This window comes from Squalius cephalus, assembly GCF_949319135.1.
Source record: "Squalius cephalus genome assembly, chromosome: 1".
NCBI classification, from domain to species: Eukaryota; Metazoa; Chordata; class Actinopteri; order Cypriniformes; family Leuciscidae; genus Squalius; species Squalius cephalus.
This window is the reverse complement of record NC_137122.1, coordinates 29885656-29913112: the sequence shown is the minus strand read 5'-3', so window position 1 is coordinate 29913112 and position 27457 is coordinate 29885656. Positions and strand designations below refer to the sequence as shown.

The following is a 27457-nucleotide window of genomic DNA, read 5'->3' as shown; positions in this document are numbered from 1 at the left end:
TTGAGATTGAGGAATTGAACTGAGGAAGTAATATTAGACTGAGAATTCAAATGTTCCTTGATCCTTTGACAGTTAAGAGTTCGTTATACTACAAAAATACCCTGTAAGTTTCAAAACTCAAAACTTTCTTGTTATTCCAAAAACTGCTTTTATTGAAACCAAGGCCAGCAAACGACAGGATCTAAAAAGTGGAGACGTGTGACGTCACAGGGCAGCTTTGGCCCCGCCCACTGAACAGTGACATGAGAACAAGAAAAGATCGATACAGGATCATATCCTTCCAAACGATCCTAATGCTAGTATAGTGGGGGTTTTTCTCAATGTGAATGTGTTTTTGTTTGTATTTGGTGTATTTCACTGTGGATTATTTGGTAAATTTCGGTGCAGGCTTTCCAAACGATATGGATCTGCCAGCAACGCCACAAACATGTAAGTAGTCATGTTTATTCTAATGCCTGATCTGTGATCAGTGATTTCTGATGTAATTATTCAAGTTCAGACAAATTATCTCTCAAAATATCGTTCAGTACTGTTTATGCATCAGTAAATCAAGCCAGTCAACTTCACGTCTTTTCTCTTAGTAGGATGAAGATAATCTTATTTAAACTGTGATTAAATTATATAAAGAAGGCATCAAAGAATGCTCCCTTTCCAATTGCCCAAGCCGTCACTCAAACAGCGCAAGTTTATCTGGACACTTGCCAAAACTCATTGAAATCAATCATCACAAAATCATGATGCTGTTACAATGTACTGTACAACGAAGCTCTTATTGCATTTATGCCTACATCGTGTTTGCATTGTTATTTGGTGAAAGCCAGAGGTGTAAAGTGCAGGTTCAGAAAGTAAAAGTCCTCCTCAGTAGCTATTGTTCCAATCACCTGGATTTGCACCATTTTCAGCCAGGAGACATAACTAATTAGTGAAATAAGCTGGCTGAGTTCATGGGTGGAATAAATATATGGCAGGACTTTTACTTTCTGACCCCTGTACTTGTGCTTTCGTGAGAGTGCCGAAATTGCGTTTCAATAATAAGATCTTTTCATACGCGATCAACAGACTGTTTGTCATCTGCTCAATGCTCATCACTGTAACCTTTCATGTGATGGGAATAGATCATTATGATCAATACTTTTCACGATTCCTTAATCTCGATAGCTGTTATAGTAAAAACGTAGTAAAAGTTTTAGAGAGAGTTCCACGTGTAATACTAGCTATTTCATATGCAAACATGTCAGCCAATCACAGCAGTGGGTCTCACACCTGACACGCCCCTTAAAACAGAGCGTTCAAATCAGAGGCTAAAATCAGGCTTGGAAAAATGCCTTTTATTTATAAATTATGACAATTTTTGATGTTAAAATCATATTAACATTATAAGGGCACCCCAGGAAAACATTATAAAATAATAAAATAATCCAGTCCATGACCCCTTTAAAGACATGCGTATAACTGCAATTAGTGTATAACTGATTTTACAATATAATGAATAAAAGGTAAAAATCATTTAACTTAATTAACTAATACAGGTGGCTAAAGTAGCTTTATAACACATTTAAAATAAAAAGACTAATCCTAATGTGCCGTGCTTCATCAGGTGCTTGCAGTGCATTATATTAATTATAATAGTGATTAAGTACAGTAACCCTAACCATTAACTATCCCTAAAATAGGAATGTTGTTCCAGGACCATCAAAGATGATGATCCAGGAACACGTCCTACTTTTTAAAAATTACAGTCACTGAAAACTTGGCAGCATGGTGAAGTGAGTTGTCAAAGGAAGTCTTGCTAGATATGTTAGTTAAGAAGCCTGGTGGGAAAACCAGCACCCATGCTGGGAACCAGCATCCAAAACACAACATATGCTGGTGAGCAGCTATGCAGGTCTTTTCACAGGAACTAGACTCAAGTACCTTCTTCTGATCCAGCACAAGTCAGATAACCAATGTGATAGTGAATGTCTGTCAGTGTTAGGTTTCCAAGCCAAAGGGGCCAAAGTACTGATGGCTGCCATATGGTTACAGGTCAAAACAACAGATTTTGTCAAGATAAAGTATCAGCAAAAAAGATGGTGTCCCTTTTCCCATCCCATATGTCTTTTGTTGCATTACTTATTCCTCAAACTGGTACAAACCGGCCTTCTTGTACTTTTCACACGTTTTAAATCCCAGATACGATCAACAGCAAGTCTTGACTGGCTGGGACTTCAAAATCCTAGCTAAATCACATTATAGGACTCGTATTACCATACAAATGACCGGCCCTCTTAGGGAAAACATGGTCTTCTCAGCAATGTAGTTAATAAAGAAAAGCGTAAAAATGGACTTGTGGATTAGTATTGTGTTGTGTTAAGGACACTTGAGCGCCCCTCTGTAAATAAAGGCCTAATCTCCAGGAAGCCAGAAAACCCACTCCCTATTCCTCTTGACGCCCCCCCCGGTGGAGCACTTTTTGGGCCTTACATGCCCTTATGTTTGTCTATATCTGCCCTGAGTTACAAACAAGTATGATCACATAATTAAACCCAACATAAACATAATACAGGCGCACACATACTCAAACAGCACACAGTTTGGAGCATGGGAACCAACTTCTGTGCTCCTCTATAATAATATAGTAAAGTCAACTACATCCCTGTGAAGAAAGATTGAAGTAATGATTGTTTTATACAATGGTTTAGATGCAGTCACTGAAATAAGAATGAAAACAGCATGGTGAACTGTTGATAAAGAAGAGGCATCACCTGCTAGATGAGTTTGTTCATTCTCCCATTGACAAACAATCTGGAAAACATCCTGAATGCAGCTGTGCAAAACCATTAAATGGTGTAAGCACCGTTCCACAAAAAACAAAGCTGGTCTTATAAAAAGGAAAATGAGCAGGTGATAAAAGGTATGAGCGAAGGGGGGCGTGAGGGATTTTAACCTGTGAGCTCTGTTAGACATGTGGCGCGACTGACACTTAAGCCTCTAATGGATGATTAGGAGGAAGAAGAGATCAGCCATCTTGACTCCAGGTGCCATTATTTACTTTTTCAGTAACGGCTAAAGGGGAAGAAGTGGAAGAACAGACACCTCACCATAGTGAGTGTTTCTGTGTGAAAAAAAACCCATGGTGTCTAACTGTCCACAAAGTCTGTTGGTAAGATAAAGTCTGTTGACAAGGCAAGTGCTAGCTTAAGCATTTCCTTACTAGGATTCACGCAATTTTAGCTAAACAATGTATAGTAGGATATAGTTTATTAGCATTTTATGATTATTTTGGTTAAAGGGGTAGTTCACCCAAAAATTTTAATTCAGTCATTAATTACTCACCCTCATGTCGTTACAAACCTGTAAGACTTTCGCTCATCTTCAGAACACAGATGAAGATCTTTTTGATGAAATCTGAGAGCTTTCTGTCCCTCCATTGACAGCCTAAACAACTACAACTTTCAAGCCCCAGAAAGATAGTAAAGACATCATTACAGTAATCCATGCGACTCCAGTGCTTTAACCTCAATTTTATGAAGTGACGCGAGTGCTTTGTTTGTGAAAACTTAACCTAATTTACCACTTTATTTACAAAATATTAATCTCAAATGCGCGTTCACGAGAACACCACGAGTCACGGCGCATGCATGTTGTGTTTAACAAGAGAGCGGATGTTGTTACGTGAATGCGAGTCTGAGATTAATATTTTGGAATGAGGGTTTTTGAGGGTGAGTAATTAATGACAGAATTTTAGTTTTTGTAGACTAAATAGACTAAGTACCAAATGTCACTTCTGAAACACTCTTACACACTGTGAATACTCTAAATGTGTAAAAGAAAAAGTGTAAACATTGTGGCTTTTTCTGCACTTTTGACATTGCCACAGCAATGTTGACAGCAATATTCTCTCAAACAAGCAATGCCGTGCTGCAAATTGAACAAATCAATGAGCGTGACTGTAGACTCATCATAAGACATCAGACTCACTGGATCACACGACTGTAGACCACATGACAGAGAGAGAATCTACTGATGTTCTATAAATATAAATCTGTGATGATGACGGAAAAAAGAGGAAGGGTATACGCCAATGCGCAAATGCTGGAGGTTCCCGCTCTAATGAGAGGAAATGAAATATGAGCACAGTTCTGTTTTTTTGTTATTGCCCACATTATTTTTATTTTAAAGGTCTCTTACTAGTATACACACACACATATATATATGTACATACCGGTACGCACAGTATACCAGTGTCTACTGGTCAGAGACCTTTAAAAGAAAAATAATGTAGGTGTGAAATACAGAACTGTTTACAGTGATAACCGTTAGCACATACCAATTCCAGATATATGTAAAGGTTAAAGTACAATCAGCTGATCATTTTAATCACACTGCATCAATGTCCTGATCACTCTGTCTGGGTTTATTTTACAAAAATGAATGGCCGGCTGGCTGTACATTATCCACTTCGTACAACAACAATACAGTAGTAACATAACTGGACTTGAAATATTGATTTGAGTTTGAATTATTTTATAATGTGGGAAGAGACCGCATATGAGATACAAGATACTAACACAGCAAAGCTAATTATTTGGCATAATGGTCAATTATAAAGTATAGATTATACAAAAATATTTGACTTCAGAATGTTGCAATTGACCAATCAGAATCAAGTACTATTGGGGGTAAATTTTGTAGCGTATGTGTGTGTGTGTGTGTGTGTATACTGTATTTATTAGTATTTATTAGTATTTTTAACAATCTGCTGTTGTACAATGACAATAGAGCTGGTAAGTCCCGCTCATCCGTAAAACCCCACTGGACCTCTAGGTTGAAAAATCGTCAATGCAAGTGAATGTGAGAAAATAATTATTTTCTGGTCCCGTTTGAATTGTGCCATGAATGTGAACATGTTGTCTGTGAATTTTTTATATAATTTTTCATGTTACGAGTTTGACAGTATATTGTATGATTCTTCGGCTAGCAGTTGTGGAAAAGACATAACGAGAAAGACTACATGTCGCCTATGTGACGTCACCCCATAACACATTTCCCTCCACTTGTCAAATCACGGTGCTAATGCTGCGATAATCTATGGAGACAGATCGAGATGCCGGTGTGTTTTGTACCCAAATGTCACCATTTAAACCAAATGGGCTGTTCTTTCTTCAGATTCCCGTCTGAAAGCAGCGAAGAGTTGTAGTCCACAAAGTGCTCTCACACAAAGTCTAACCGTATCAAACTTCTACCAGCTAAATTGTAGCATTCTTCACACGAAAAATTATATTAAAAATTCACAGACAACATATGTTCACATTCATGGCAAAATTCAAACGAGACCAGAAAATAATTATTTTCTCACATTCACTTGCATTGACGATTTTTCAATCTAGAGGTCCAGGGGGGTTTTACGGATGGGCAGGACTTACCAGCTCTATAATAAAGCAAATTAATTATTTTTGGAACCAAAATGTTGTCTTATTACACTTAATATTTTTCATACACTTAATATTTTTAATAGATATACCCCTGGTTTCACAGACAGGGCTTAAGACTAGTCCTAGACTAAAATGTAAGTCTGAGCTGTTTCCACTGAAATAAACTTGCACTGACTGATCTTAAAAATATATCAGTGCCTTTTTAGTTTTAAGATGCACATCGGTAATGTTTTTTTCTAAGCATGTTTATAAAAATTACTCAAATGTCCTAATTGATCTATGGTCTAATCCTCTGTCTGTGAAACCGGGCCATAGATATATGTCACATTTATATATAGACAAGTGTGTTTGATATGTTAATACTTTAGGAAAGGTTCCCTTGCATGGGCATCATCATATTTAGTGGTAGTAAATTATTATTACTTATTTGAAATGATGATATGGATGTGCATGGATATGCAGAGGATATGCCCTTTTCATTTTCAAACATCAAACAGGAAGTAAAGACTTTGCCTACGTTAGAAACAATCTAAATTTAGCAGCATCCTCTCAGAGCAGCAAGCGAGACCACATGCATCAAGCCCCTGTGAGAAAGACAGTGACACAAATGTGGCATTTCACAAAAATGTTTGATGTCCCTAAATAATGCCTGAAGCATTGAAGGGAAAATAGCAATGGAAATGATTCTGAATAACAAAGTTGTTCTCCTTTAGCTAGAGGAACTCACAATGACCGCTAACGTCTGTCCTATGGAGGGTGAGGCACTTGCAAAAGACACTGGCATAAACCACATCAAAACGGAACTTCTTTGGGTAAAACCTGATGGTGGAAACCAGAGTGTGGCAGACCAAAATACAGAGCATGTGTGAGATGGGTTCCTGAGGTGAGTATAGGAACATTCATAGATCTTCCTGGTGGTGGTGGTGGTGGAAAGGACTGGGGGTGGTCAAAACAGCTGCCAGATGTGGAGGAGTCCCAGGAGCCCTGTCACATTCTCACACACAATGCACGGCTTGTGAAGTCACCACAGGAAGTGAGGTCAGGGTTCCTGACCCCTCCTCTGAGCTGACAGAAATGTAGAGTTCAAACCGGAGTCTCTTGGACTTTTGTAAGATGCATCAATCTGTTCGTCAAAGTATATGGCAGCGAAACCTCTGAAGCCATTCAAACTGTTCTAGAATTTATCATTTGAGTATTTACATCTCAAAACGGTGAAATCAGCCCACACAATGCTGCTTAAAATGAGACAGGAACAACGTGGAGGTGGATGTGTCGTTATCCAGGATGACTCACTGATTTCCATACACGCTCGAGGGGCTTATCTACTCAACAGAATGAAATTAAACACATGGTCCTTATTAATGTCTTTTATTACTGGGTTCTTGATGCCAGAAAGCTTGAATTTAAAAGTAGTGTTCAATGAAGCAAATCTCTTATGATTCATACCTGCCTTCCCTGTGTGAACACGATGCAACATAACCCCAATGACAAACAAGCCTAGACCAAACGGCACACACCTGAGGCTAAACGTGTTCATCAAGACGAAAAAAAAAAAAGATACTGGCAGATATCAACACATACATCAGTGATGATAGGAAAAAGGAGAAGGAAAAAATAAACCGTTGAGCCGAGCGTATTCTAGTGAATCAGCAAAGGTGTTTAACACATGTATGAGCAGATGTCAAACGAGACGTATAATTTTCCCCTGACCACATGAAGTCTCGATATTAGGGTGGTATAGCTCACTGAAACGAGATGATTTGAATGTTGATTGTAAACTCATCCGCTGAAGGGCACTGAGGATGCGTAATGTGTAAAGAAACCAAGTGTAATTTCCTGCCTCAAAACATTCTCATGAGGTGCCAACTGCAAATGCATCTGGTTGTTCAGGCCACAGACATAAACATCAGCATTCAGAAGTTTGGGAATCCCACAATCTACAATTATGGAGGTGAAAAATGACAAAGGACATTCCCTAACAGATAGCAATCCAATCAATATCAATCCAAAGCTAGTTGATTCTTCACCACCAGATCTCACCCTATAATTGAAGCATTCATATTTGCCTTTGTAGTCGCTATAAAACGTCTAATTAAGCCATATTGAAATATAGTAGGAAAATCAATAGGTCTCTGCCAATTAGATACACATGTCAATCTATGTGTGAAAAAGAGGCAAAACAAAGTTAACTCAGAGTAGAGAGGAAGTGAGGAGGTGGAACCAAAAAAAAAAAAAAAAAAAAAAAGCCAAAGAACTCACAAAACATCTGGACCTCATTTCTACCCGGGGGAGAGAGAAGCTAAAATATCACCATAAAAGTGACTTTTTTTATCCTGAACATTTTCATCGAGTGGAGAAAACATCTTTTTGACGACCGTCTGCAATTATGTTTTTGTAATACATTTATTTTCGTTAACAGGCAAATTAGGGGTGTAAAAATCATTACCCAGGCCAGGCGTCCTAAGCTCTTCCACGCTAAGTAGTTGAGCGCGTGCTAGTACGTACGTGCGCGCGCGCGCGCGTCTATGTGTGTGTGTGTGTATTACGTCTCCGCGCACAGATCGCGCGGCTGTTGTTCTGGCGACCAGCTCGTGGAATTAACACTTTTTTTTATTAAACAGAAAATACAGCAGTAACGGACGCGTCCCAGAGACGTCAACGCAAACTCAGAGTATTTTTCTTGCTTTTTTGACGTTTATCTTAACCATGGCTGTACTAATGATTAGATTATCTGAAGAAATGACTCCGCAAAAGTTTTGACTTTTATTAAATCATTTGCATTGTTGGGGCTCTCCCAAACTGACACTTGAAGACTCGATCAAGCGATTAGGAATTACATGTAAACTTTGTAAATGAAGATTAAAAACATCGGCACGCTCTTCTTCTCTCTGCCGGACATCGCACATGGGGTGAGTTTCACTGCACTGTAACGTTAACCAACGATATCGCACTGTATACATAGGCTAGTCAAATGTTCCTTGGTGTTTCAATAGCTTTATGTCTTCATTTATTTTCGTACCAGAGTGCGATAGACCTGTATTTTAATGTAGTTAATGAGCACCACCCCTATGCAAATGTTTAAGACAGATGTGTGACCCCTTCTCGGAATTCACTCTTTAACAGTAAATTGTGATGTTTTTAATTTGTCAACACCGACACGTTTCTATCACCATCAACATCACCATCACGCATGCACCGATCAGAAAATGAAATCTGTGAGATAGTCTTATCAAAGCTTTCGACACATGTATATTCCACTAGTGTCAGTTGAAATTAAGTGTGACATGCACCAGTGTTTTGCATAATTTACGAGAAAGTAAACCGTAAATGTTTAATCACAGATGTAATGTGTAACATGCATGCGGTTAAACATTGACCTGCATCATCCAGACCTGCTGGACTTCATGTGTATTCCAGCAGCTCTTCACTTGTCAACAGGGACGGGCTCTTGCTGGGCTCTTTGCACGCAAGGAGCTTTGCGATATTTGTAGCCGTTGCAAAACCCGCCGTGGGGATTCGTCCATCCGTCACCGAAAGGATGGCATTGTTCTTGAAGGTCGTATTAATAAGACAAAAGACTCTATTATGGCATTATGCTGCTGGACTGAATTCTCCGAGTCTAGTGTTTGTTTCTTAAAGGGATAGTCCACCCTAAAATGACAATTCTGTCATCATTTACTCATTATGTCTTGAAACGCAAAAAGAAAGAAAGAAATGTTTTAGGGGATTTTTACTCAAAACACAAGAAATATTGTTGTCTGACAGGAATTTAAAGGGATAGCTCACCCCAAAATGCAGATTTCGTCATAATTTACTCATCCTCATGTTGTTGTAAACTTGTATGATTTCCTTTCTTCTGTGAAACACAAAAGCTTGTGGCACTTTCATTGCTTTTTCTTTTCTTTCTCCATGTAATGAATGTCAATGGTAGCTGAGGCTGTTCTTCTGCCTTACATTACCCGAAACCTGGTTCTTGATAACAGTTTTCATTTTCAAAGTTTGTTGAAAGTCTTTGTTTGATTTCAACATCATTCATGCTTACACACGTACACAAATAGTTGCAAGACATACAAAAATCAGTTGCGTTTTTATGAAGCTTGATAGTACAAATCAGTGTCTATCCTCTTAGATGTAGGTTTTTGTTGTTCCATGGAAGAACCAAAAAGCATTCAGATTTTGACCAACTTAACCAAATTTTCAATTTTGGGTAAGGCTATCCCTTTAAGGTTTTGTTTTTTTTGTTTTTTTGGTGTTGACTGTTTTATTATGAAACTAGACAATTGCACAGATGTAGGTCAGCTCTATTGTACAGATTTTTGTTTCCCCTGGAATCCAAGGCTACATTGAAAAGCCATTGCGCTGGTTTCTGAATTTAGGTCATAGTATGGAAATGCACCCGTCCCTTAAGTCCAGAATAATCATTCACTAACAACACCTCTCTGAGATACTGACTCAGAATCACAACTGTACATTCTCTCCAGGACAAGAAAAGGGGATGGGGTCGAGATGTTTTTTTGTTTTCCGCTTTTGTAGTACACAATGCCTCCCTCTACAAGATAAGCTGATATGTGAGAGGAAACGCTGATTATCACATTGAGAGTTGTCCATCTATCATTCTCTAGTGTGGGTGTGAAATGTGGGCTAGGTTACGTTATTCTTCTAAAAGCTTTAAATGGAATGATTGCATTATCTTGTCTGTTCTGGGACTGCATGCAGAGTGCTTGCAGATGCGCATGGGGATTTCTGCATGCTTTTTAAACTGCTTAGATGGAAACAGCATTACTAAAGTGGGAAAATTACGATGAGCAGAAATATCAGGTGTTGGATCTGTTTGGTTGTGGAGATTCTTGTCTAGGGTCTTGTGTTGAGGTGGCAGCTTTTCATCACGCTGCGATCCGATCTGTAGACGGAGCTGATATGGGCAGCATGTAGTCCGCGTTGGCATCATGTGATGCCATGCTTCATTAAACCCGAACAAAACCAGCCACGCTGTCTCAGCTGACCACCACCGGCGTTCTTCACTCACGTTCACACTCTCAGTCCATGTCTACGTGAGAGAGGCTTCAGCTGTGGTCTTAATTTAATACATTACCCACTGTGACTCCATCATCTGGTCCACATGGACTCTCCAGACTTTTATTGTATTTTCTGTTCTTTTTTTCCCCTGGAACTCTGCGGAATGCATTTAAACCGCATGACAATTCTGTCATCATTTACTGGGGACAAACTTGAAGTTTGTTAGCTGGCAGTGTAAACTGTTATCAAATTAAGAGGCAGACATTCCAATTCCAAGGAAGTCTACCTGAGCTTTCCACAGAGTTTTGCATGCCTGGATTTTGCGTAAGCATTGCTATGACTCACCATGCCACTCAGAATTTTCTCCAAGTATTCACTTTCAAAGTTTCATGATGAAGCAAAGGTTTTGCCTTCAGATATGAGTGGTACTATTCATTATGATGGCGTCGCACAGGTTGACTGTCTGATTGTTACTTGCTGGCGCTTTCTCCTGAATTTCCCTGACCTTCATTTCAACTCTGTCCCATAAACACATGTTTCAGAATGAGGTTCGTTCCCCATGACTTGGCTCTGCATGCCCACAGGTCGCATATGTGCATGCAGACGTCAGTGAGGAGGGATTGTGCATGAGAGGCGAAGTTAAATAAAAAAAAGTGAATAAATAAACGGAAATCTAAGCAAACGGAAAGATAAATAAATGTTGCAGGCGGTGGTGGGAACTGGAAGTGTGGGATTTTTGGGCTTGGTCACATGAGGGGTTACGGGTGGGGCCATGTCACTGTGTGGGCGGAGCGATTCCTCAAGGACTTTTGCGTTTAGCATTTTGGCAACAGGCGCAGAGCACTTGCAGAACGTCCTGAGAGAACCTTCTCTGAGGAAGACTGAATCCCTCAAGCCAGGCAGAGCATTTAAAACAGGTCCACCCAAAAATGAAATCACTTAACTGCTCATGTCCATCTCTCTTTTCCCATGTTAGTCTGGACTAACATTTAAGAGCAGTTATTAATACTGCGGCGAATTCAAACGCGTTCTCACTGGATCTCCCAGTGCTAACCTGTTCTGACCTCACGAGAAGCGCTGATTCGTGAAATGGCAGCTCTTATCGCAGACTGGAGGCCTGCCATAATGAAAGTAAATGAGGACTGGGGAAAAAGTAGCACTATAAAAGTAGTCAACGATTTCTGTGCTCTTTTAAGTCGGTGAACTTGAGAATTCTTAAATTCATGAATGAAACATTTGGGATTTGTGAACCGAATCATTGAAAACACTTCAAATAAACGATTAGTTCACAAAACGGTGCATGGTTCATGTCAAGATTTTCAGTCAATAACTATGTAAATTTCTGTATTTTATGGCGCTTTTTGTCATTTTGGAGCTTGATCGTTTTCATTCACTTTCAATATTTTGAAAAGAGTGGCTAGGATAATTACCTAAAAATTAAACTTCAATGTTCTCTGTTTGAAACTAAATGCAGTTAAGACAATCAATTTTGGGTGTACTCCTTTAAGAACAAAAGACATTTTGTACAGGAAGGTATTATGGAAGACGGTCATCTTTTATGAACCAATATGTTTTGTTGTTCAGGAACTGTTGGCGCTCAGGGATCAATGCATTGTCTGGTCAACCAGTTCAGCATTTTTTCCAATAATGCTAATCAATATCTTTGGTGATATTAATAGAGACTGGGGTTTCCAGTGCTTTAGGGCTTGCACTATATATATATATATATTATTAGGCACTATATTATAAGGCAGCATGCCATCTTGCCTCAGCCGAAAAACACTTTTTCTGGGTGTGGCAGCTGGAACAAAATAAACGCCTTCTGTTTTGGAGGCTGCTGCTGAGCAAGTTACAACTCACAGCCGGCAATATTGAGCTTGCAGTATTTGTGCCAAGAATTGGGAGTGTCGCTGTAATGACTTGCCTTTGCTTGGGCTGCTAACCTTCTCCAATGCACACACCCAATCACTTTCTTACACACAAAGACTTTCTTACTCTATGTACAAACAGTAGCATGCATATTTAGTGTTAAGACAATCACAAACACAATCCCATAAATTTATGTTGTATACATCACAGTTACTTAGCCCAATCTGTCTGTCTCACACAGACACATGCAGACAAGGCTCAGGGGAAGCTCTCTAAATATTTACTGAGCAGCGTTTCACTTTGTCCATTTTAGGACAATTTTGGAGCCATGGAAGAACTTCTAAAGGTCTCGCTTTCTATTCATGTCTAGCATCTGTGCAAAATGACTATTTATGAGTTTATTTTGCAAAACATCGCCTAACTGATATAAATCTGCCATATACAGTAGAACGGCAAATCTGGCTTAACACTGATGCAGGTGTACACAGATCTTAGCTTCAGAAAAGCAACACAAAGTTGAAGTTTGGGCAATATAGCCTAATGTCTAATATGTTTCCGTTGTTCTTAACTTGTGGGTCATAAAATCAGGTCACAAATTAGTTACTGAAAGTGATTGCTAATGCAAAAAAAAAAAAAAAAAATGTTGGAAAAAAAGAAAAAAAAAGATGAGACCATAAAAAAAATCAATGATGTCAAAGGCTGTGTATCCAATCAAACTTTACTGCATTAAAAAAAATAGTATGACCTTTTCTAGAATGAATACTGGTTAACTTGCAACAAGGACAAACATGTTTGTGTCAACCACAATGTGCAATGAATAACTGGCTTCTGAGAGCATGAAATAATTAAAATTCATGAGACATTTATGTAATGTTAATTTTGCATATTGAGGAGCTTATGCATGTTAATATTAATACATTTTAATGTATGTTTGATTTTAAAGAAATAGTACACTCAAAAAATTTCATGATTTATACACCCTCATGGCGTTTCAAACCTGTATAACTTACTTTCTTCTGAGAAGGACAAAAGAAGGTATTTTGAAAAAAAGAAGAAGAAAAAAAACGGCAAAAGAAAAAAAAAAACCTTAGCAAAATATCTTTTGTGTTTCACACAAGAAACAGACGCACAGGTTTGGAAAGACATGAGGGTGAGTAAATGATAGAATTTTCATTGCAAGCTTTTTAGTACATTTTTGTATTGTGTAAATTGAATATTTTGGTACGGTGTTGCTGAATGTAAAACCACTTTGTGTGCTGAATGATGTTGCAGCTTTCAAAAGTAAAGAAACCTTGCAACGGCATAGTTTCCTCTGTAAATCTGGCACTCTCTTGCGCTATGATAATGTTAACCGTTTTACTGGCCACGAAGAGGTTTGGAGATCGTTTTTGTGTTAGTGAGCCGTAAAACATTTCTGAACGATTTGTGGCTTGAAGTACTCCATAAAGTGGTGGATATGTAGTGATGTGGTCACAGTGTGGTTTTCAAGCGTCTACCGGGCATCAGTACGTCCAACTGCATTAAGTTTCCAGCAGGTACTGAAAGAGATAATGCCAGACCCGCACACCCTCCCCCTCGTGATAGACAGCGTATTGTTACCCTGACTGCTTTTGTTTGTGCACCTGGAAGAAGCCCACCGAGGAAGCCCTGTTGGAATGAAGAGCCGGATTGCTCGCTAGAGCTCGGCAGATTAAACTGTGGAGGGGGGGCTTTGTCCATCAAACCTGTTCTTTCAGTTGTGGCATCTGTGATAGGATCAGGCCCATCCTCATGCTAACGCAAAGTCATGAATGTCCATGAGTGGCAGAAAGACATGGATCCTGCCCACATGGGGGCTTTTAGCATGAGAATAGCCTGGCTCTTTGCAATCATTTGTTGAAACAGATCTTGCACAACTTCATCTTGTCTTCTTACTGAAACTAAATGAAACTGTTGACATTCTTGCATAACTTGGCGGTTTAACGTTTAGACTAAAAGATAGATGATTTCAGACATTTTCTGCTGGGGAAAAATGTTCTCACTTCTCTTAAACAGCCACATAAATCGTTGATGTTGTGTAATCGGCTGGTCTGGTCTGGTCTCCCTCGACGATGAGAAGTCTCTTCACGAAATGTCTTCTGAAGTGACCCGTGGCAAACGCACGGGTCACTGATAGACTTATGTGTGGCGATACAAGTCAAAACACAAATGAGCAGACATGCCAAAGCCTGGCCCCTGAAACTCAATATTACAGAAAAAACATACGTCAGACAATGTTGTATATTAGATTTACGGCTTGCTGTGCCAGTAATACAGTTAAAGGCCCACATTGATATGATTTCTGACTTCCCTCTGTAACATATCCAGCACTAATAAGCCTGTTGAATTTGATCTGCTTTGGATCGATATCTAAACCACACCCTATGGGAAATGAAATGACAAAGGGCATTATGCATGAGTTGTTTTTTAGGGCACTAGTGGCAGTCCAGGCTCACTATAGGCGCCCTAAGCAAGAAAAGACACAACTAAAGGTATGTAAAAAAAAAAGAAGCAAACAAACACTTTTTAACTAATGCCTAATGCAAATGCAAGATGAGCGTTTCTAGCTTTTTGATGCCATGGAAAGACCAGCAAATATGATAATCCCTGCTGCTTAAAATTTAAAGACAGCTGTATATATTTATGTATAAAGGCCATCATACTCTGTAAAATAGTAAGCATGATATTATAAAGACAACATGCTGTTTGCATGTTTGTTGGGTTTTTTTAGCATGAAGGTTTAGGTTTTTTGGGGGGCTGGACAGTGCATGGAAAAGAGGAGCTTTGACATTTTGTTCCACAAAAATGGTGGGTAGATGGTGGAGTAGATGGTAGATGGGACTTCTGCCGGATTTCTCCTGCTTTTTAACCTATGATAATCATGCAACTTTATTTTAGATAATATAATATATAATATAATATAAATGTGTACATTTTATTATTATTTTATGTAGTAGTATATTTAATATCTCATAATTTATATTAATATATATTATATAATTTAATAGAAAATCATAGTTTTTTTGAAGTTGCGTTCAAAATCTTGGTTCAAAATCAAAGACGGATATGCTCTTTTGGTTTGAATGATGCTTCTGATAAAGTGCAGAGGATGTAATTGACTATAGTAGGGCGTTATGAGAGACAGGAAGGGAAGTAAAACTTTCATTTTTACCATGCCAGACACTCTGCGCGTGTCTGTGAGGAAATCTAGTCTTTATTGTCCCAAATGGACATGTAATATGTCAGGAGGGTCTGGGAAAAATGGAAGATCATTGTGCATTTTTGAGACATAGCCAATTCTTGTGTTTATCGTCATTTAATACAAAGAATATTTGAATCTTAACACACCCACAAACACAAATATGGAGTCTTTCTTAGTGCATCTCTTATAGCATGGGCACGTTTTTAACATGTCCACTTTCAGATCTCCCCCATTCTGTTTCTTATCCCATCTGTCATTGTTGGATGAAAGGTACCAGTCCATAATACAGCTTCGTATCACAAAAGGCAATCAAGACGGCTTTGTTCGTCGTTGTGGGAGCCTGTTTCCTTTGTGGAGTCTCCCCCTCTTTAATTCACAGCAACAACCCCCAAACCCTCGACTGTCTCATGACAAAACTGACGCATATGAGAAACACATGCGGGTCACATTTGCACAATGGTACAGTGTTGTCATGAAGATCTGGCAGTGTTTCGTCTGTCGCGAACATGAGCACACACACGGGACACACACATCCCATGATAAAGCAGAAGAATATGAGCATGGGTGGGGTTTGCATTATGGGGGAACAGGAGCAGGGCTCTAGAACAAAGCAAGTGCAATTTCTGTTCTAGGACCTTTCATTAAAAGATACTTCCTATGTGGAGACAACAGCAGAAAAGTGTGAGAAAAGCCGTGCGTGTGAAACTTGATCTTCTGCGGTTAAGATTTAACTCACAGATTGTCACGTTTATAACAGGGATGTGCTGCAGAGTTAAAATTATCAGTGCTCTTAGTTTGACAGTTCTGTTGTTACTCAATTTATGGTTGACATTTGATAATTGATAATTCAGCAAACATTAGTTATTATTTAGTCCATTATTTGGCCTTCCTTTGCCCTGCTGATGTGTGGACTTCTCATCCTTGACGTCGAAGGTCTAGACATGCCTAAACCAGCACAGCAGTAGGTTCTTTGGTGGATTAAATAATGAAGTAAGATTGCATTAGCTCTTGATCTAATGAGCAGTAGAGACGGCGTGACCATGGCTGTGGTTCTGAATTAATCCTTTCTGATGTTTTTAATCACCCTCTTGTGGGCCGTTCCTTTGATCTATGTAGTGGACATTAAACCGTAGGGGGTTGGGGGCGGGGGCGGGAAGGAGTCCGTCAAGAATCTGAATCAGAAGTGAAGAGCCTGTGGCTGCCATGAATTGATAAGAGAGTGAACCTTGTAAGTAGCTCAGAGTACTAGGCTACCTCAACACACTTCAACATCCTCACCACACCACCAAAAACGATATATATATATATATATATATATATACAGTATACACATACAGTTTTGGGTCAATAAGATTTTTTTGTTTAAAATTACATTTATTTTGCAAGAATGCATTAAATTGATCAAAAGTTACAGTAAAGACATTTAGCTATAATGTTACAAAATATTTTAAATATTAAACAAGTATATAAGAAATGTTTCTTGAGCTGCAAATCATCATATTAAAATGATTTCTGAAGGATCATGTGACACTGAAGACTGGAGTAATGATGCTGAAAATTCAGCTTTGCATCACCGGAATAAATTACAATTTTAAAATATATTAAAATAGAAAAACCATTATAATAAATTGTAATAATATTTCTCAAAAAATATATAACAATATACATAGTCCAGCACTACCCCCAATGTCCAGAATGTGAGGCAGAAGGGTTTCTCCACTCCACTGTTTCTTTTTACACAGCTCTTCGTTTCCTGTCGCCTTTCTTTCGCCCACATGCTAAGAAACGCATCGGCAAATAAACAGAGATGACAAATGTAAACCATGAGTTCTAATGGGCTTTTGTTTATGTATGCCACGCAGGGGTGGAAAAGACACTTACAAGTGAAGAGTAGACTTAAGACACACAATATTGACCAATGTTCTGAGAGGAAATAATGCGGCTAAATGTAAGTTGAGTGGAAAAGCAGTTCTCTCTTTCTCGCCTGTTTTCTCCCCTCCCCCGTGCAGCCGAGGGCGAACGTATACACAACTTTCCAATTCCCCCTGAATTACTATAGCAGAGCACCGTGTGTCCGTGTGACACCCCGCCACTGCCTCCTAGCCGTGAAAGTGTGCCTGGGCCTTACATAGTCAAAACCAAGGCTTAATTAGTGGAATTAATTGAGAGAAGTAAAGATAAGTAGATTGTTATCAGGTTGTTCTTCATTGAAATGAGGGAGTAATTAATTGTGCATACTACTCATCCAAGTATCACAATTCTGTTGCTTTTACTTAGGAAGATTAGCGATGATATTAAACTTCAGTGTAACTATGAAAATGAATGAATTATGCAGCTTATTGAGGAGAGGTGGGGAGTTACATAGCTAAGCGATCAGATGATTTTTTTGCCTAGTGGATTATAAAATGGACGAAAGAAAATAGACTTAAGCCCAAAGTATACTTTGTTTTTTACGTGTACGCTAAGGTGTGCATAGTGCGCGTGACAAATTTCATCATCAGCATAGTATATGCGTTGTTTGCACACAGCCGCTTTTTTTTTTAATTGTACAAACTCAGTACGCTCATCTCGCACATGCACTTTAAATTGTTTTGCACTAATTAGTTTGTCAACAAGGTGGCAGCACTGCCTCCGTTAGTTGTTTCTCAGTCGGAAAAGAAACGGATGAGACAGAAGAACAACAACAATTGATGCACAAGCGCTTGTGTGAGCGAGTTAAAAGGTTCCCACAATTTTCACACCATCTAATGGAGTATACTTGAAAATGCAATGCGGTTGGCGGTACACATACACAAAGCATTTACGTCAAAACTGAAGTAAATGTGGGCCAACACATCTATAGACCAGAGCATCCAACACACTCTCATGAAAGAGTGAAATTGTAAGATATTGTACCAATTGGCTTATATGAATGATTATGATTTGTATACGTTTTTTGGTTTTTTTACCCTTAAAAAATAGATTCCCCTAAATAGCTTGTGTAGGTATTGTGTAATGGACTTTATGGTCAGGTTTAGAATCAGGGCATACAATTTCTTACAATTTCACCATCTAGTACGAATTATTATGACATAGAGACTTGGATATTTTTGACTTGGGGCCACTTAAAAAACACTCTAGCAAACAAACTAGAAACGTACCTCAGCTACCGCATAGTAACTACCCACATCACCTCTGCATTGTGAAGGCACACATACTATACTCACATTTTTTTCTGAAAACCAAATGTACTCAAATTATCTTCTGTTTGAAAGTGGCCCTTGTCTGTCACGTTGACCAGTGATGCTAATGCAAGTCTGGCTTGTATTATTACACAATCCCTTTTCTAGTGTGCTTGGGTTTATTTGGTATTTTGCTTGCTTAAGCAACTTAATTATGTTCTGTTTTTTTTTTTCTGCTATGCTTTTTCATAAAATGCCTGTGAAGTTCCTCTCTAGAGTTTTTGTACGTGAGATATGGCAGACCATATCAAATCACCCGTATCTGCTCCATTACAAAGCACTGCACTTGGGAGCTGTTCAAAGATTTTTTTTGGCACTTTCCTATTGACTTTTAAGTGTGTATTGCAGCAGAAGTTAGCATCCTATCTGTGGTTTAATCTCAATGTTGTTTTTTCCCTAGCATGACACCATAGCTTCTGCTTCTCGACATAACTATTGATGAACAGGGGTGAAGTCTTGAGACATAGCCTCATAGCTTTGTGTACATGTATCTATCTATACTGAAGTGTTTGTCTATATGTTTGCTTGTACAGATGAGAAACAGATAATCATTTGTTGTTTTATTCTGCTTTGTTTGAAATCTGCCCTCTAGCTTCTGTATTATCTAAATGCCTGGCGCTCATCCACGTCCTGGAGATAAGAGTGGAAATCATTTCAAGGGAGGCTGTTGTCTGCTGCTGAGGACAGATATTTTGTGCTTTAGTGTATTCAGATGAGTCAGAAGAGGAAAATCTCTCCAGATAGAGGATGGACTCCCTAAAACTTTCCCAACACTTGCTCATGCACAAATCTTTTACTTTTTATTATTCTTCTACTAGGTGGTCAGGGTTCTCCCTAAATTTCAGGAGGGGAACAAAAAAAAAAGTGTAAAAAATATATTCATTTAAAAAAATGACATTGTTCAGTCTGTTTTCTAAAGGCTGGTCAGAAACCAGTTGATTAATCATAATTCTTGTACCCTCTTGATGTCTTTTTTTAACAGAAAGTTGCCTGTTTTCATTTTCACCCTCCTAGAACTGTAGATTCTTGATTACAATGTATCATATCTCTGTAAAAAAAAAGGATTTGGAAAGATATTGTGAAAAAATGGTAAACCAATTTTTTTTTTCTCTAAATGCATGCTTTTAACAGTACTGTAAAAGTTAAGGTAAAATCCAGATACTTGGTAGTTCTAAAATATCTCTCAACTAATACGTAGTAAATATTTACTAAATAGATTTTTAATACTTTGGTAGTCACAATATAAAATCCAATAGATATTATTATTATTATTATTATTTTGCAAACAACATAAAAAAACATGATCACTTTACTTTATGAAAACTATGAAAATAATTTTTACTTTGGATGAAAATATAACTTATTGCTTAAGGGGATTATCATATGTGGAAGTGGTTCAACTGATCACAAAACTCGCGGTTCGGATCATATATCAGTTTTTGAGTCATGGATCAGATCATTTTTCAGATCAGCAAGAAAAAAATAATAAATAGTCGGGGGGTACCAAATGTAACTTTGCTTTCCGTTTATTAAAACGCACACTTTTAAGACCTTCAATACCACAGCAAAAACTACTAGCCTAACTAATAAAGTTCGATTAAGTAAACAGTCAATAAAAAAATAACAACTACACTAACTACAAGCATAGATAAGGTATAATAACAAAGTTACAAATAAGGTAAGGTCTAACTGTAGTGTATTCAGGTACAGAAATGTAATAATTAGGCCTAAATGTAAATTAAAACTATAGTGTTCACTGTATAAATTAAATATAGATTAATCTTGTTGTTTGATTAAAATTAATGACATAAACAGCAACATGAATTTATAGGCTGCTGTCACTTTAAGAGCTAATGCGTGGATCCAATATAATGATACACATCCGATGTATTACTCAACTGTTTACGTTCACTTCTTCACAATTTTTGTGTACATGTATCCTTTCAAGGAAGGAAATGCAAAAGAGGAATCAATTCGGTGTTTGTGCGCTATATATATCCGAAGCTCGTCTCTCTGTGTGTGCGCCTGTCTGCACAGATAACAGCGTACGAGGACCAAACTCAGTTCTCTTTCGCCTCTTCTTACGCTGGAATGGTTTAAAACTGCTTGAAGGCGTAAACTGGCAAGACAAAACACATGCAAGTGATAAACTTTCACTCTATGATGATTAAACTTTGCAAATAATCTGTGAATCACATGCGTGCCGAACCGTGGAGCCTGGATCACATATCAACTACAGGGCTTGACATTAACTTTTTGAGGCACTTGTCCTTCGGACAAGTAAATTTATGTTTTACTTGTCCATGCACAAAAGTCACTTGTCCGGGTAAAGATATATAATTTTATCATTTATTTGTTTTTTTTGTTGTGTTTTGCTAATGCAGAATTCGAACAAACCATTGAAAGCATCCAAACACTATCAATATTAATAAAATTCAGTTGAAACAGTAGAAAGGAACGTGTCCCAAGAACAGAGTTCCCCTTCAACAAGAAATAAGGATCTCCAGACTCCAGATCTCCAGACTCCATAATACAAAGTAATACTTTGCACGCTGGTGTGCAGTGTATCACCAGAGGAAGTGGTGACTCTTGTAGGTATCCTCAGAATTTGCAAGCTAGCTAGACAAGCTGAAGCTAGCTAGACTTACTGTACACTATATCTAAAATAATTTTGTAGACATAGAGATGCACCGATTTCAATTTTCTTGGCCGATTCCGGTTTTTCATTGAGTTTGACCTGCCGATTCCGATTTTTTTTTTCTAACCACTTCACAGCACACACATATATTTATTTTTGATCATTTCTTTAACCCTTTCACGCGTAAGTTTAAAATATTCTAACTGACCCCCCCACCCCCCAGAGTGAGTTTTTCCAAGGCGAACGTTCCCTTTAATGTTTCCATGGCGACGCGTCACGCGACACCGCAGCCACAATAATACTGTATGACAGATGTGTCGCTTTTATTTCGCTTTTCCTTTGTTCAAAATATTCACAAACTTGCTTACCATGTCATCAATCAGCCTATCTGATATTCCGATTCTCAAATACGTGTGTGTGAGTGAGTGTGTTTGGTTGTTTAAAAACCTTTATAAATAATCTTGATCTATATGAGATGGGCGCCACAATGTTGTCCTGTCAGTCGGATTTACAGCACGTGAATTCATCAGTTTCTCCCGAAATAAATGCAAGAAAGTGGCCGGTGAACTGAGAAGAATAGAGTAAACTTTATAGTTACTTCCACTATGTTTGTCTGATATGAATAACACACGTCGGCAAATTATATTTGAATAGATTGTTATTGCTGCTTCCATAGACATCAGTGTGTATTTTACAAACTCCAAATGTATTGTTTTACTCGTGCTTATGTGTATTTAAATATCTGAAACCTAAAATAAACATTATGAGGTTAAAAACACTGCTTAGTTGTGATATATGACAGCGCTGAACGCGTCCGACTCTGGCTCAGCGCCAGGCAACGCGCGAAAGCACAGTTTGAATCTGGCAGTGATGCGACGTCTCAAATCGGTAAAATTAAATCTGTAAAATTATAGACGTAATGAGTGGCACATAACGTTAAGTAACATGGCATTTTATTTTGTTTGAAATTTAACTTGTCCAGTGGGACAACTAATTTTCTCTTCCACTTGTCCTACAAAAAAATCCACTTGTCCCGGACAAGCGGACAAGCCTTGAACTACGATCTATTTAACCTCTAATATGTGGTATTCTACAAAGACTCATTATGTGATGTAACAGATTGGCCTCAAAAGCCAAAGCATAGATGTTAGTTATGACATAATGCATGTTTTATGTCATAACTAACATCTATGCTTTGGCTTTTGAGGCCAATCTCTTACATCACAGTCTGTCTGTCAGCATTGTAGGAGTACTGCCTCGGTTTCCAGAACTCTGACGCTTTCTAGGAATGTTGCCGTTTTCCGCACGGCCGATCGATGCATGGTTATGATGGAGAGACGCTCTGTGGAACAGTTAGAGGCGGCCCCAGGCTTTGTAGAGCGGCAGCATCGGTGCGCTAGGATGTTCGGCGTGCATTGGTGTTAAGGCTTGCTTCAGCTTGCCCACATGCTTCTTGATTCGTGAGAATAAGGCTACATGAAGCGTCAGATGCAGCTTGGCTAGATGCGGTGGTATTATTGTAGGACAGCATGCTATCTGAAGACATTAAAACTTTGTGGTTTTCTCTGATATAAGTGTATATCACCCACAGCCTTTGTTCTACCAACAAACAATGCACTACGGACACATTTGTGTGGGAATGTTCTTGCAAATGCAAGTCAGGTTACCACATTTCATATGTTTTTTTTTACTTGTACCACAGTTTGTGCACTCCAACATGCATTGAGAGCTGTGCAATTATATGTTGACATGTACGTACATTTCTGTGCACTACAGTTCAAACGATTAGGGGTCAGTAAGATTTTAAAAGATATTAAAGATAGTAAAAACAGTTTAGAATGTCACAAAAGGTGTCCATTTCAAATAAATGCTACTCTTTTATACTTTCTATTCATCAAGAATCCTGAAAAAAGTGTATCACGGTTTCCACAAAAATATGAAGCAGCTCAACCAACATAATTTCAACATTGATGATAATAAGAAATGTTTCTTGTGCAGCAAATCAGCATATTAGAATAATTTTTGAAGGATCATGTGACTTTTTTTTCCATTCTACTAGGTGGTCAGGGTTCTCCCTAAATTTCAGGAGGGGGGAAAAAAGTGTAAAAAATGACATTGTTCAGGCTGTTTTTTAAAGGCTGGTCAGAAACCAGTTGATTACTAATCATAATTATTTTACCCTCTTGATGTCTTTTTTTCTTCCTCCTAGAACTGTACATTCTTGATTCTTTTACTGTATTTTTACGTTTAAAAAAATCGTACCAACCCCAAACTTTTGAACATTAGTATACCTGTTTTTTTTTTTTTTTAACAAACTAATAATTATTTTCGGTGGTAATCAGCAGCATGCCAAAGACACTGCCAATAGAGATTGACTTGAATTTAACCTGTAACATTCCTTTCAGATGAAATTTCTTAAACACTGCATTTGTTTTGTTGTATACACAATTAAATATCCAGTATCGATTAATATGTATTCAAACGTAACCAATATCGGTAATTAAAAAAACTTGAATTTCAGCAAATAACCAATATGGTACCAATTATATTGTGCATCACTAGTTCTAAAAATATCACCGAATTTTTCCAAAATCACAAAAAAATGATTATATGGGAGAAGTGCAGTGATATGGTGAACAGGCCTATATTATGGATTATAGCGCGCTAGTGATGTAAGGATATTTTTACAACGGTATATAAACTTGTGACAAAACTGGTATTACTGATATTTTGAACGCATTCTCGAATCCGTGCTCTCGCATGCTCTCTGTATAGGCCTATAATTTGCGGGCATCAGGGAGCCGCTATCTATCAACAGGGTATTGAAATCGCTTTTGAATTTCGCAATCACGCCTACTCTGTGCATAGGGAGTGCATAGGGTACTGACCGCAGATTTTACAAGATAAGATATTTATCAATGATGCTCATGATCTGCAGCGACTCTGTGGAGCAGAGCAGACGCTCTCAATTTATAATTGTAGTGTCCATTGTCCAACTGAATGTTTTTAATTTCTATAAAAAAGCAAAACGACAGTGGGGTTGGTGCCACGGTGGGCATGTAATGTACTTGGTGTATGGCCACACCCTACTGCAGCAAGCCTGTAGCATGCTTGAAATTCTGTGTTAACCAATCAGAATCCTCAACCAGGACTATTTGTTTCATAAACTGGCATATATACTTTTAAAATATATTTTTCCAGTCGCGGAAGTACATGTCCGACCTGGGTCATTAGCATGGTGGAATGAGAGTGTGTTGAATAGAGCTTTGTGGTCTTGGGACTCTCTGTGTTCTATCACCTTCGCTGCATTGACTGGCTTTGAATCATAACTCTTTTGGCTTAGCAAAACAGATGGAATTTCCCTCCCCCATTCCCTCCCCCATTCCCTCCCCACCCGTCTGTAAGTGCTCTGCTTCACCCTTTTACATCTGATTTTATGGAACCAGCTAGCAAATCAATACAATTATGTATGACGTAATTGTACAGCTCTCCAGGGCAAGGTATTATCAGTTTAATGATCATGTGCTATGAACTGATTGCATTTTGATTTTACTTGTTTTGCAGTCTCTCTACAATGCATTAAAACCTGAAAGAACATTTTTGCATGTACAGTGTGCGTAAGTGTGATGATCTGGTAAAGGTTTCCTCCTGCCCTTTAGCACGTTTGTAGGATTTGCAGTTGAATGCTGTTTTTGCATCAGCCTGATGTGTTATAAAATTCCCCAAGAATAAGCTCTAAGTGCATTTGTGGTGGAGGTGAAAAAATGCGGTCATGTGGATGGTGATACTTATCACGATTGGGACAGGATGTAGTATCAGTAGCTTGTCGGTGCCTGAAGCTCTTTATAGAGCACAGCAACAACATTAGCGCTTAAAGAGAACTTTGCTCATCTATTTACTGCAGACTGTAAGGCTGACACTCAAGCTGGACTAACATAGGTGGCATAAAGTAGGGATGGGCATTTTTCAAAAAATATTGTATTCAAATATTTGGACTCAAAACATGTTATATTCACATTTTAGTTTATTTAAATGACGTTTAACAAGAAATCTTTTTTTTTTTTTCAGCAAGTTTTTGTCACCATTTCTGAACAAGCTTACGATTAGGCAATATACTGTGCACAACAAGCTTACGTTTTATCTTGAGGTATTATTTTAGTTTAAACAGTATGTGTAAACAAGAAATATAAAGAGCAAAAGCATTTAAGCTCAAGCAGCACGAATGGGGAAAAAATGCTAATAAAGTGTTTATATTGTTTCATATGTTCATGTTGAGAAAAACAATAATATCCACATGCTCGGGTGAGAACGCGCCGTGCTGACAGGCGTTGCAGGGACACAAGTAACGTGTGCTATGTATGCGTAGTTTCTAACAGCACTTTGTGTTTTCTGTTCTTATACCTCTCTCCCTCAACGAAACTTAAAGGAAGCATATGTCTCGCGGTCATTTCTCAGCTCATTCTGGGTTTTTTAACGTACGTGATGGCAAACATGAGAACCAGCCATAACAAGCTGAAGTGAAACATCTGTCAGTAAGATGTTTTGTTTTTTCCAACTGTGTGTGGTTGCTGACGGTTTGTGCAAGCTGCAAAGATGTAAGATCTCTCTAGAGAAAGAGGCAAATGGTGTCCAACTGATGCTAGGTAACAGGTGCGTTGTGGGAAACACGGTTGCATTGACGCCACTAACTAATTGGGGCTTATCAGGTATTGCTGGGAAGTACAAACAACACCTGGAGCCTTTGTAGACTTGTCACGGGGATGTGGGCGGAGTCCTGCCCAAGTCTGGGGTCATCAGTTCAGGTTTCACTGACTGTGGAACGAGAGATGGTAATCATATGTTTGCCTTGTTCTGAACTGTAACAGTGACCTTTATGATGACTCAATTCTGATTTCTACAACAAAGGTTTCTCGAAGTTATATCTGTCTGTCGCACATTTGACACAAAACTTGTTGCCGTGCCTCCGCTCATTTCCTGCCGCACGTATTACACCTGTAAGAATCCGAATAAACTTCCTCTGCTCTGCTTTTGCGTCTCTCACTTCCACTGAACCTTTCCCACATTAACTGTCTAGCTCTCCACCAGTCAGCTTTCAAGTTTGAACAGGATGTTAGTCTTCTGACACCACAAACACTTCCTGTGGCCTATAACAGCATAGTTGTGTACAGGAAGACTGCTCTTCTTAGCCAGCTGGACTGAGGAGTCCTGCTACTGGCGATGCATTCACAGTTTTGTCTGTGTGCCCTATACATGAACGTCTTGTTTATCTTTCAGTATGATGAATATGGTTTTCTGTAGAGGAAGAGGCAAAGGATTTATTTCAGACAGGACGATCTGGCGTCCCTTCCAGTCTGCAAGTTGTAGGACAGGGCGGGGATGCTTGTAAAGTGGGGCAGGCCGGAGACGGCACTGCCGACAAACCAGCCCATCAGGTTTCACAAGCTGACAAATCCCATGATGAAAGTCGGCAAGGTCTCCAAGGTAACACCGAGGACCAGAGTGCATGTGAGCGGGAGCTTGCAGACGACACAGTGAAATTACAAGCATAGGTTGTCAGTAGCGAAACTACCTACTTAAACTTGTTCTGAGAGTGAAATTTCAGTGGGTAGATGTAGAGCTGTTTTGAAAATGCGTCCTTCAGTTTCTGAGAAGGCAGCTTACACATTTTGATTGGTAATTGAAGTTTTGGTCGGATGCTATAAGCTGTTGATTGTTTACTGAAAATAGTTTGAATTGTAGAGCTTGCATTTGGTAGTTGATGCATGGTGTAATTTTGGAGCACAGTGTGCCTTTGGAGAGTATCAAGTGAAACATAACCTGGACAAGGAGACCATTGTTCTTCGCTGCTGCTCAAGGAAATGGCCTTGCTGGATATTATTGGCATTTGGCAGCAGGTTTGTGGCACTGTCTGCGCAGCTGTACCTTATTGTGTGTTTGTAGGTGACTGAGACACGTTTCCTGGTATGTTTACATAAGTCCGCATCTGTGAGTCTGTATGTGAGGGGTTTTGAACTATGTTCAGCGAACAGAGATGTCGAAGTGAGGTGTGTGCGTCACACAGATGTCTTAGATTCCTGCC

At 38.7% G+C, this 27457-nt stretch overlaps 1 protein-coding gene across 3 annotated transcripts in view; it reads left to right on the top strand.

The window, feature by feature from the left end:
- Window positions 1–251: 251 nt before the first annotated feature.
- Window positions 252–27457, top strand: part of s1pr2 (sphingosine-1-phosphate receptor 2) — a 32179-nt gene continuing 4973 nt past the window's right edge. Inside the window, exon 1 of one of the 3 annotated variants that reach the window (XM_079883459.1) lies at window positions 252–429. The gene's annotated coding sequence lies outside the window, so the exon portion shown is untranslated. Of the gene's footprint in view, window positions 430–7656; window positions 8324–27457 lie in introns of those variants that run through there. The other 2 variants (XM_079883458.1, XR_013822509.1) reach the window with 2 other exon arrangements.